Source organism: Pristiophorus japonicus, unplaced genomic scaffold (assembly GCF_044704955.1).
Source record: "Pristiophorus japonicus isolate sPriJap1 unplaced genomic scaffold, sPriJap1.hap1 HAP1_SCAFFOLD_110, whole genome shotgun sequence".
Lineage (NCBI taxonomy): Eukaryota > Metazoa > Chordata > Chondrichthyes > Pristiophoridae > Pristiophorus > Pristiophorus japonicus.
In genome coordinates this window covers 159,653-173,084 of record NW_027250756.1, presented here as the reverse complement: position 1 = coordinate 173,084, position 13,432 = coordinate 159,653, and positions in this window count along the sequence as shown.

Here is a 13,432-nt window from a genome sequence, read left to right as displayed (position 1 = left end):
GCTGATTACTTTGGGGTGAAGTTTCAATTTGGGGTGATGGTTCAGTTTGGGGTGATGCGTCAGTTTTGTGTCATGCGTCAGTTTTGGGCGATGAGTCAGTTTGGGGTGATGAGTCAGTTTGGGGTGATGGGTCATTTTGGGGTGATGGGTCAGTTTGGGGTAATGAGTCAGTTTGCGATGTTGGGTCAGTTTGGGGTGATGAGTCGCTTTGGAGTGATGAGTCAGTTTTTGGTGATAATCATTTTGGGGTAATGGGTCAAAATGGGGTGATGAGTCAGTTTGTGGTGATGAGTCAATTATGCGTGATGGGTCAGTTTGGGGTGATGAATCAGTTTGGGGTGAAGGGTCAGTTTGGGATGATGAGTCATTGGGGAGATGCGTCAGTTTGGGATGATGAGTCAGTTTGGATCGATTGGTCGGTTTGGGGTGATGGGTCAGTTTGTGTTGATGAGTCAGTTTGGAGGGATGAGTATGTTTTTGGTGATAAGTCAGTTTGGGGTGATGGGTTAGATTTTGGTGAAGAGACACTTTGGGGTGATGGGTAAGCTTCGGGTGATGAATCAGTTTGTGGTGATGGGTCAGTTTGCGGTGATGGGTCAGTCGAGTCTGATGAGTCAGTTTGGGGTGATTGGTCAATTTGGGGTGATTGGTCAGATTGGGGTAATGAGTCAGTTTGGAGTGATGGGTCAGTTTTTGGTCATAGGTCAGTTTGGGTTAATGAATCCGTTTGTGGTGATGAGTCAGTTTGGGGTGATGAGTCATTGGGGAGATGAGTCATTGGGGAGATGCGTCAGTTTGGGATGATGAGTCAGTTTGGATCGATAGGTCGGTTTGAGGTGATGGGTCAGTTCGTGTTGATGAGTCAGTTTGGATGGATGAGTATGTTTTTGGTGATAAGTCAGTTTGGGGTGATGTATTACTTTGGGGTGATGGTTCAGTTTGGGGTGGTGGATTAGTTCAGGGTGATGGGCTAGTTTGGAGTGATGGATCAGTTTGTGGGTGATGAGTCGGTTTGGTGAAATGGGTCAGTTTTTGGTCATGATTCTGTTTGGGGTGGTGCTTCAGTTTGGGATGATGCGTCAGTTTGGGGCGATGAGTCAGTTTGGGGTGATTATTCGGTTTTGGGTGATAGGTCAATATGGGGTGATGAATCAGTTTGGGGTGATTGTTCAATTTGGGGTGATGAGTCAGTTTGTGGGTGAAGCGTCAGTTTAGGGTGATGTGTCAGTTTGGGGTGAAGAGTTAGTTTGGAGTGATGAGTCAGTTTTTGGTGATGGATCAGTTTGCGGTGATGGGTCATTCGGGTCTGATGAGTCAGTTTGGGGTGATTGGTCAATTTGGGGTGATTGGTCAGTTTGGGGTAATGAGTCAGTTTGGAGTGATGGGTCAGTTTTTGGTCATAGGTCAGTTTCGGTTAATGAGTCCGTTTGTGGTGATGAGTCAGTTTGGGGTGATGGGTCAGTTTGTGGAGGTGCGTCAGTTTGGGGTGATGAGTCTGTATGGGTTGATGGGTCAGTTTGGGGTGATGGGTCAGTTTGGGGTGATGAGTCAATTTGGAGTGATAATGTCAGTTTTTGGTGAAGAGACACTTTGGGGTGATGGGTAAGCTTAGGGTGATGAATCAGTTTGTGGTGATGGGTCAGTTTGTGGTGATGGGTCAGTCGAGTCTGATGAGTCAGTTTGGGGTGATTAGTCAATTTGGGGTGATTGGTCAGTTTGGGGTAATGAGTCAGTTTGGAGTGATGAGTCAGTTTTTGGTGAAGAGACAATTTGGGGTGATGGGTAAGCTTAGGGTGATAAATCAGTTTGGCGTGATGGGTCACTATGGTGTGATGAGTCAGTTTGGGGTGATGTGTCATTTTGGGGTGATGAGTCAGTGGGGAGATGCGTCGGTTTGGAGTGATGTGTCAGTTTGGGGTGGTGAGTCAGTGGGGAGATGCGTCGGTTTGGGGTGATGTGTCAGTTTGGGGTGATGCGTCAGTTTGGGGCGATGAGTCAGTCTGTGGTGATGAGCCAGTTTGAGGTGATGGTTCAGTTTGAGGTGATGGGTCAGCTTGGAGTGATGGGTCAGTTTGGGGTGATGAGTCAGTGGGGAGATGCGTCGGTTTGGGGTGATGAGCCAGTTTGAGGTGATGGTTCAGTTTGAGGTGATGGGTCAGCTTGGAGTTATGGGTCAGTTTGGGGTGATGGGTCAGTTTAGGGTGATGGACCAGTTTGTGGGTGATGAGTCGGTTTGGTGAAATGGGTCAATTTTTGGTCATGAGTTTGTTTGTGGTGGTGCGTCAGGTTGGGGTGATGAGTCGGTTTGGGGTGATGGGTCAGTTTATGGTGATGAGTCAGTTTTGGGTGATGGGACAATTTAGGGTGATGGGTCAGTTTAGGGTGATTGCTCAGTTTGGGGTGATGGGTCAATTTGGGATGAATAGTCAGTTTGGAGTGATGAGTCAATTTTTGGCGATGGGTCAGTTTGGCGTAATGGGTCACTATGGTGTGATGAGTCAGTTTGGGGTGATGGGTCATTTTGGGGTGATGAGTCAGTGGGAGATGCGTCGGTTTGGGGTGATGTGTCAGTTTGGGGTGATGAGTCAGTGGGGAGATGCGTCGGTTTGGGGTGATGTGTCAGTTTGGGGTGATGCGTCAGTTTGAGGTGATGGTTCAGTTTGAGGTGATGGGTCAGCTTGGAGTGATGTGTCAGTTTGGGGTGATGAGTCAGTGGGGAGATGCGTCGGTTTGGGGTGATGAGCCAGTTTGAGGTGATGGTTCAGTTTGAGGTGATGGGTCAGCTTGGAGTTATGGGTCAGTTTGGGGTGATGGGTCAGTTTAGGGTGATGGACCAGTTTGTGGGTGATGAGTCGGTTTGGTGAAATGGGTCAATTTTTGGTCATGAGTTTGTTTGTGGTGGTGCGTCAGGTTAGGGTGATGAGTCGGTTTGGGGTGATGGGTCAGTTTATGGTGATGAGTCAGTTTTGGGTGATGGGACAATTTGGGGTGATCGGTCAGTTTAGGGTGATGGCTCAGTTTGGGGTGAGGGGTCAGTTTGGGGTGATGAGTCAGTGGGGAGATGCGTCAGTTTGGGATGATGAGTCAGTTTCGGGTGATGGGTCAGTTTAGGGTGATAGGTTACTTTGAGGTGCTGATTACTTTGGGGTGAAGATTCAATTTTGGGTGATGGGTCAGTTTGGGGCGATGAGTCAGTTTGTGGTGATGAGTCAGTTTTGGATGATGGTTCAGTTTGAGGTGATGGGTCAGCTTGGGGTGATGGGTCAGTTTTGGGTGATGGGTCAGTTTCGGGTGATGAGCCAGTTTTGGCTGATGGGTCAGTTTGTGGGTGATGAGTCGGTTTGGTGAAATGGGTAAATTTTTGGTCATGAGTCTGTTTGGGGTGGTGCGTCAATTTGGGATGATGAGTCAGTTTGGGGTGATGGTTCAATTTCGGGTGATGAGTCATTTTGGGGTGATGGGTCAGTTTTTGTGATGGGTCAGTTTGGGTTAATGGGTCAGTTTGTGGAGATGAGTCAATTTGTGGTGATGGGTCAGTTTGTGAGGCTGCGTAAGTTTGGGGTGATGGGTCAGTTTTGGGTGATGAGTCAGTTTGGAGTGAAGAGTCAGTTTTGGTGAAGAATCACTTTGGGGTGACGGGTCAGTTTGTGGTGATGAGTCAACTTTGGGTGATGGGACAATTTGGGGTGATGGATCAGTTTGGGCTGATGAATCAGTTTGGGGTGATGGGTCAGTTTGGGGCGATGAGTCAGTTTGTGGTGATGAGTCAGTTTGGGGTGATGGTTCAGTTTGAGCTGATGGGTCAGCTTGGGGTGATGGGTCAGTTTGGGGTGATGCGTCAGTTTAGGCTGATGTGCCAGTTTTGGGTGATGGGTCAGTTTGTGGGTGATGAGTCGGTTTGGTGAAATGGTTCAATTTTTGGTTTATGAGTCTGTTTGGGGTGGTGCGTCAGTTTGGGGTGATGAGTCAGTTTGGGGTGATGGTTCAGTTTGGGGTGATGAGTCAGTTGGGAGTGATGAGTCAGTTTTTGGTGATGAGTCAATTATGGGTGATGGGTCAGTTTGGGGTTATGAGTCAGTTTTTGGTGATGGGTCAGTTTGGGGTGATGAGTCAGTTTGTGGGTGATGCAGGAATTTGGGGTGATGGGTCAGTTTGAGGTAATGAGTCAGTTTGGGGTTATGATTCAGTTTGGGCAGATAAGTCAGTTTAGGGTGATGGTTCAGTTTCGCGTGATGGGTCAGTTTGGGGTGATGGATCAGTTTGGGGTGATGGGTCTTTTTGGTGCGATGGGTCAGTTTGGGGTAATTAGTCAAGTTGGTGTGATGGTTTAGTTTTGGGTAATGGGTCAGTTTGTGGTGATGGTTCAGTTCGTGGTGATGGGTCAGTTTGGGGTGATGAGTCAGTTTGGGGTGATACTTCAGTTTGGGGTGATGATTCAGTTTTGCTTGATGCTTCAGTTTGTGGCAATGAGTCAGTTTGTGGTGATGAGTCAATTTGGGGTGATGGATCAGTTTGAGGTGATGGGTCAGTTTGGGGTGATGGGTCAGTTTGGGGTGATGAGTCTGTTTCTGGGTGATGGATCATTTGGGGTTATGAGTCAGTTTGGGTTGATGAGTCAGTTTGGGTTGATGGTTCAGTTTGGGTTGGTGGGTCAATTTTGGATGATGAGTCAATTTGTGGGTGATGCGGCAATCTGGGGTGATGGGTTACTTTGGGGTGATGAGTCAGTTTGGGGTGAGGAGTCAGTTTGGGGTGATGAGTCAGTTTGGGGTGATGGTTCAGTTTCGGGAGATGTGTCCGTTTGGGGTGATGGGTCAGTTTGGGGTGATTGGTCAGTTTGCGGTAATGGGTCAGTTTAGGGTGATGAGCGAGTTTGGGGTGAAGTGTCAGTTTGTGGGTGATGAGTCGGTTTGCTTAAAATGGGTCAGTTTGGGGTCATGAGTCTGTTAGGGGTGATGAGTCAGTTTGGGGTGATGTGTAGAATGTTGTGCTGAATGATGTTTAGAATGATGTATAGATTGATGTGCAGAATGATGTGTATAATGATGTGTGTAACGAATGATGTGTAGAATGACGTGCGGAATGATGTGTAGAATGATGTGTAGAATGATGTGCAGATTCAATGCTGTATAGAATGATGTGTAGAGTGATGTGTAGAATGATGAGTAGAATGAATGATGTGTAGAATTATGTGTAGATTGATGTGTAGAATGATATGTAGAATGATGAGTGGAATGATGTGTAGTATGAATGATGTGTAGAATGATGAGCAGAATGACGTGTAGAATGATGCGCAGAATCAATGATGTCTAGCATGATGTGCAGAGTGATGTGTAGAATGAGGTATAGAATGATGTGTACAATGATGTGTAGAATGATGTGTACAATGATGTGCACAATGATGTGTAGATTCAATGATAAGCAGAATGATGTGTAGATTGATGTGTAGAATGATGTGTAGAATGATGTGTAGATTGATGTTTAGAATGATGTGTAGAATGATGATATGTAGAATGATGTGTAGAATGATGTGTAGAATGATGTGTCGAATCAATGACTTGTAGAATGATGTGTTGAATGATGTGTATAATGACGTGTAGAATGATGTGTAGAATGATGTGCAGAATGTATGATGCGCAGAATGAAGTGCAGAATGGTGTGTCGAATGATGTGTAGAATGATGTGTAGAATGATGCTGTGTAGAATTATGTGCAGAATGAAGTATCGAATGATGTGTCGAATGACGTGTAGAACGATGTGTATAATGACTTGTAGAATGATGTGTAGAATGATGAGTAGAATGATGTGTAGAATGATGTGTCGAATCAATGAATTGTAGAATGATGTGTAGAATGAAGTGTAGAATGATGTGTAGAATGATGATGTGTAGAATGATGTGCAGAATGAAGTATCGAATGATGTGTAGAATGATGTGTTGACTGATTTGTATAATGAAGTGCAGAATGGTGTGTCGAATGATGTGTAGAATGAATGATGTGTCGTGTGAATGATATGTAGAATGATGTGTAGAATGATGTGCAGAATGATGTGTGGAATGATTGATGTGTAGACTGATGTGTCGAATGATGTGAAGAATGATGAGTAGAAAGAATCATGTGTAGAATGATGTTTGGTAAGATGTGTAGACGGATGTGAAGAATGATGCGTCGAATCAGTTGTAGAATGTTCTGTAGAATGATGTTTAGCATGATGTGTAGAATGATGCGTAGAATGACGAGCAGAATGATGTGTAGAATGATGTGTAGAATGACGTGTAGTATGATATGCAAAATGATGTGTCGAATGGAATGGAGAATGATGTGCAGAATGATGTGTAGAATGACATGTAGAATGATGTGTAAAATGACGTGCAGAATGATGTGCAGAATGATGTGTAAAATGATGTGTAGAATGATGTGTAGAATGATGAGTAGAATGATGTGTAGAATGATGTGAAGAATGATGTGCAGAATGAATGATGTGTAGAATGTTGTGTAGAATGATGTGTATAATAATGTGTAGAATGATGTACAGAGGAAATCATGTGTAGAATGATATGTTGAGTGCAGCGTTTTACACATCATTCTACACATCATTCTAGACACCATTCTACACATCATTCCTTATATCATTCTACACAACATCATGCTACACATCATTCTATACATCATTCTACAACTCATTCTACACAACATAATTCGATAGGTCATGCTACACTTCATTCTAGATATCATACTGCATATGATTCTACACATCATTCTACGCATCATTCTACACATAATTCTACACATCTTTCTACAAATCATTCTACACATCATTCTACACATCATTCTACACATCATTCTACAAAACATTCTACACATCATTCTACACATCATTCAACACATCATTCTATAAATCATTCTAAACATCTTTCTAAACATGAGTCTGCACATCATTCTACACATCATTCTACAAATCATTCTGCACATAAGTCTGCACATCATTCTACACGTCAATCTACACATCATGCCACACAACATTCTGCACATCTTTCGACACATCATCATACGAAACATCATGCTACGCTTCATACTACACATCATTCTACACATCATTGTACACATTATTGTACACATCATTCTACACATCATTCTACACTTCACTCTGCATCTCATTCCACACATCATTCTACACATCATTCTACACATCATTCTTCATTTCGTTCTACACGTCATTCTAAACATCATTCTACAGATCATTCTACATATCATTATACACATCATCATTTCACACCTCATTCTACAAATCATTCAACACATCATTCGACACACCATTCTACACATCATTCTGCACATCCTTCTACACATCATTCGACTCGTCATTCGACACATCATTCTACACATTATTCAACACATCATTCTACAAATCATTCTAAACATCTTTCTATATTTGAGTCTTCATATCATTCTACACATCATTCGACAAATCATTCTGCACGTAATTCGACATATCATTCTACACGTCAATCGACACATCATTCATCACAACATTCTGCACATCGTTCTACACATCATAATACGAAACATAATTCTACGCTTCATTCTACACATCATTCTACACATCATTGTACACATCATTCTACACATCATTCTACACTTCACTCTGCACCTCATTCTACACATCATTCTACACATCATTCTACACATCATTCTCCATTTCGTTCTACACGTCATTCTACACATCATTCTACACATCATTCTACATATCATTCTACACATTATTCTGCACATCATTCTGCACAGCATCATTCTACACATCATTCTACACATCATTCTACATATCATTCTACACATTATTCTGCACATCATTCTGCACAGCATCATTCTGCTCATCATTCTACAGATCATTCTACATATCATTATACACATCAGCATTCCACATCTCATTCTACAAATCATTCTACACATCATTCGACACACAATTCTACACATCATTCTGCACATCCTTCTACACATCATTCTACACGTCATTCGACACATCATTCTACACATCATTCTTCACATCATTCTGCACATTATTCTGCTCAACATCATTCTGCCCATCATTCTATACATCATTCTACACATCATTCTACACATCATTCTACACAACATCATTCCACACATAATTCTACACATCATGCTACACATCATTCTACACAACATTATTCGAAAGATCATGCGACACTTCATTCTACACATCATTCTGCACATCATTCTACACATAATTCTCTATTTCGTTCTACACGCCATTCTACACATCATTATACACATCATTCTACACATCATTCCACACATCATTCTGCACATCATTCCACTCATCATTCTGCAAATCATTCTGCACATCATTCTAAACAACATTCTGCTCATCAACATTCTACACATCATTCGACAGATCATTCTACACAGCATTCTTCCATATCATTCTACACATCATTCTACAAATCATTCTGTACATCATTCTACGTAACATTCTACACGTCAATCTACACAACATTCTACACAACATTCTACACATCATTCTGCACATCATCAAACGAAACATCATTCTACACTTCTTTCTACACATCATTCGAAACATTATTCTGCACATCATTGTACACATCATTATACACATCATTCTACACTTCACTCCACACCTCATTCTGCCCACCATTCGACACATCATTCTCCACAACATCATTCTCACATCATTATACACATCATTCTACACATCATTCTACACATCATTCTACACATCATTCTACACAACATCATTATTCACATCATTCTACACATCATTCTACACATCATTCTGCACGTCATTTTACACATCTTTCTACACATCATTCTACACGTCATTCTACGCATCATTCTACAATTCATTCTACACATCTGTCTACACATCATTCTAGACGTCATTCTACACACCATTCTACACATCATTCCACATATCATTCTACACAACATCATGCTACTCATCATTCTATACATCATTCTACAAATCATTCTACACAACATCATTCGATAGGTCATGCTACAATTCATTCTACACATCATTCTGCCTATCATTCTACACATCATTCTACGCATCATTCTACACATAATTCGACACATCATTCTACAAATCATTCTACACATCATTCTACACAACATTCTACACATCATTCTACACAACATTCTACACATCATTCTACACATCATTCAACACATCATTCTACATATCATTCTAAACATCTTTCTACACATGCGTCTTCACATCATTCTACGCATCATTCGACAAATCATTCTGCACATAATTCGACATATCATTCTACACGTCAATCTACACATCATTCATCACAACATTCTGCACATCGTTCTACACATCATAATACGAAACATCATTCTACGCTTAATTCTACACATCATTCTACACATCATTGTACACATCATTGTACACATCATTCTACACATCATTCTACACTTCACTCTGCACCTCATTCTACACATCATTCTACACATCATTCTACACATCATTCTCCATTTCGTTCTACACGTCATTCTACACATCATTCTACACATCATTCTACATATCATTCTACACATTATTCTACACATCATTCTGCACAGCATCATTCTGCTTATCATTCTACAGATCATTCTACATATCATTATACACATCATCATTCCACACCTCATACTACAAATCATTCTACACAACATTCTACACATCGTCATTCTACACATCATTCTGCACATCCTTCTACACATTATTCTACACGTCATTCGACACATCATTCTACACATCATTCTACACATCATTCTACACATCATTCTGCTCAACATCATTCTGCCCATCATTCTATACATCATTCTACACATCATTCGACACATCATTCTACACAACATCAAACCACACATCATTCTACACATCATGCTACACATCATTCTACACAACGTCATTCGTAAGATCATGCGACACTTCATTCTACACATCATTCTGCACATCATTCTACACATAATTCTTCATTTCGTTCTGCACGTCATTCTGCACATCATTCTGCACATCATTCTACACATCATTCTGCACGTCATTCTACACATCATTCTACACAACATTCTGCTCATTAACATTCTACACATCATTCGGCAGATCATTCTACACATCATTCTACCAAATCATTCTACACATCATTAGACACAAAATCATTCTGCACATAATTCTACACATCATTCTACAAATCATTCTACACATCATTCTACACATCATTCTACACATCATTCTACGCATCATTCTACACATAATTATACACATCATTCAACAAATCATTCCACACTTGATTCTGCACATCATTCTGCACGCCATTCGACACATCATTCTACATATCATTCTACATCTCATTCTACACGTCATTCTACACATCATTCTGCAAGTCATTCTACACATCATTCTACACATCAGCCGACACATCATTCTACACATCATTATCCAAATCATTCTACACATCATTCTACACATCATTCTTCACGTCAATCGACACATCATTCTACACAACATTCTACACATCATTCGACTCATCATCAAACGAAACATCATTCTACACATCATTTTACACATCATTCTACACATCATTGTACACATCATTGTACACATCATTCTGCACATCATTGCGGTGATGGTTCAGTCGGGTCTGATGAGTCAGTTTGGGGTGATTGGTCAATTTGGGGTGATTGGTCAGTTTGGGGTAATGAGTCAGTTTGGAGTGATGGGTCAGTTTTTGGTCATAGGTCAGTTTGGGTTAATGAGTCCGTTTGTGGTGATGAGTCAGTTTGGGGTGATGGGTCAGTTTGTGGAGGTGTGTCAGTTTGGGGTGATGAGTCTGTATGGGTTGATGGGTCAGTTTGGGGTGATGGGTCAGTTTGGGGTGATGAGTCAATTTGGAGTGATATGTCAGTTTTTGGTGAAGAGACACTTTGGGGTGATGGGTAAGCTTAGGGTGATGAATCAGTTTGTGGTGATGGGTCAGTTTGCGGTGATGGGTCAGTCGAGTCTGATGAGTCAGTTTGGGGTGATTGGGCAATTTGGGGTGATTGGTCAGTTTGGGGTAATGAGTCAGTTTGGAGTGATGGGTCAGTTTTTGGTCATAGGTCAGTTTGGGTTAATGAATCCGTTTGTGGTGATGAGTCAGTTTGGATTGATGGGTCAGTTTGGGGTGATGGGTCAGTTTGGAGTGATGTGTCAGTTTGGAGTGATGAGTCAGTTTTTGGTGAAGAGACAATTTGGGGTGATGGGTAAGCTTAGGGTGATGAATCAGTTTGTGGTGATGGGTCTGTTTGGGATGATGAGTCAGTGCGGAGATGTGTCAGTTTGGGATGATGTGTCAGTTTGGGTTGATTGGTCAGTTTGGGGTGATGGGTCACTTTCGGGTGATGAGTCAGTTTGGAGAGATGAGTATGTTTTTAGTGATGAGTCAGGTTGGGTTGATGGGTCAGTATGGGGTGAAGAGTCAATTTAGAGTGATGGGTCATTTTGGGGTGATGAGTACATTTTGGGTGATGGGTCAGTTTTGGGGGATGGGTTAGTTTGTGGTGCTGATTACTTTGGGGTGAAGTTTCAATTTGGGGTGATGGTTCAGTTTGGGGTGATGCGTCAGTTTTGTGTGATGCGTCAGTTTTGGGCGATGAGTCAGTTTGGGGTGATGAGTCAGTTTGGGGTGATGGGTCATTTTGGGGTGATGGGTCAGTTTGGGGTAATGAGTCAGTTTGCGATGTTGGGTCAGTTTGGGGTGATGAGTCGCTTTGGAGTGATGAGTCAGTTTTTGGTGATAATCATTTTGGGGTAATGGGTCAAAATGGGGTGATGAGTCAGTTTGTGGTGATGAGTCAATTATGCGTGATGGGTCAGTTTGGGGTGATGAATCAGTTTGGGGTGAAGGGTCAGTTTGGGATGATGAGTCATTGGGGAGATGCGTCAGTTTGGGATGATGAGTCAGTTTGGATCGATTGGTCGGTTTGGGGTGATGGGTCAGTTTGTGTTGATGAGTCAGTTTGGAGGGATGAGTATGTTTTTGGTGATAAGTCAGTTTGGGGTGATGGGTTAGATTTTGGTGAAGAGACACTTTGGGGTGATGGGTAAGCTTCGGGTGATGAATCAGTTTGTGGTGATGGGTCAGTTTGCGGTGATGGGTCAGTCGAGTCTGATGAGTCAGTTTGGGGTGATTGGTCAATTTGGGGTGATTGGTCAGATTGGGGTAATGAGTCAGTTTGGAGTGATGGGTCAGTTTTTGGTCATAGGTCAGTTTGGGTTAATGAATCCGTTTGTGGTGATGAGTCAGTTTGGGGTGATGAGTCATTGGGGAGATGAGTCATTGGGGAGATGCGTCAGTTTGGGATGATGAGTCAGTTTGGATCGATAGGTCGGTTTGAGGTGATGGGTCAGTTCGTGTTGATGAGTCAGTTTGGATGGATGAGTATGTTTTTGGTGATAAGTCAGTTTGGGGTGATGTATTACTTTGGGGTGATGGTTCAGTTTGGGGTGGTGGATTAGTTCAGGGTGATGGGCTAGTTTGGAGTGATGGATCAGTTTGTGGGTGATGAGTCGGTTTGGTGAAATGGGTCAGTTTTTGGTCATGATTCTGTTTGGGGTGGTGCTTCAGTTTGGGATGATGCGTCAGTTTGGGGCGATGAGTCAGTTTGGGGTGATTATTCGGTTTTGGGTGATAGGTCAATATGGGGTGATGAATCAGTTTGGGGTGATTGTTCAATTTGGGGTGATGAGTCAGTTTGTGGGTGAAGCGTCAGTTTAGGGTGATGTGTCAGTTTGGGGTGAAGAGTTAGTTTGGAGTGATGAGTCAGTTTTTGGTGATGGATCAGTTTGCGGTGATGGGTCATTCGGGTCTGATGAGTCAGTTTGGGGTGATTGGTCAATTTGGGGTGATTGGTCAGTTTGGGGTAATGAGTCAGTTTGGAGTGATGGGTCAGTTTTTGGTCATAGGTCAGTTTCGGTTAATGAGTCCGTTTGTGGTGATGAGTCAGTTTGGGGTGATGGGTCAGTTTGTGGAGGTGCGTCAGTTTGGGGTGATGAGTCTGTATGGGTTGATGGGTCAGTTTGGGGTGATGGGTCAGTTTGGGGTGATGAGTCAATTTGGAGTGATAATGTCAGTTTTTGGTGAAGAGACACTTTGGGGTGATGGGTAAGCTTAGGGTGATGAATCAGTTTGTGGTGATGGGTCAGTTTGTGGTGATGGGTCAGTCGAGTCTGATGAGTCAGTTTGGGGTGATTGGTCAATTTGGGGTGATTGGTCAGTTTGGGGTAATGAGTCAGTTTGGAGTGATGAGTCAGTTTTTGGTGAAGAGACAATTTGGGGTGATGGGTAAGCTTAGGGTGATAAATCAGTTTGGCGTGATGGGTCACTATGGTGTGATGAGTCAGTTTGGGGTGATGTGTCATT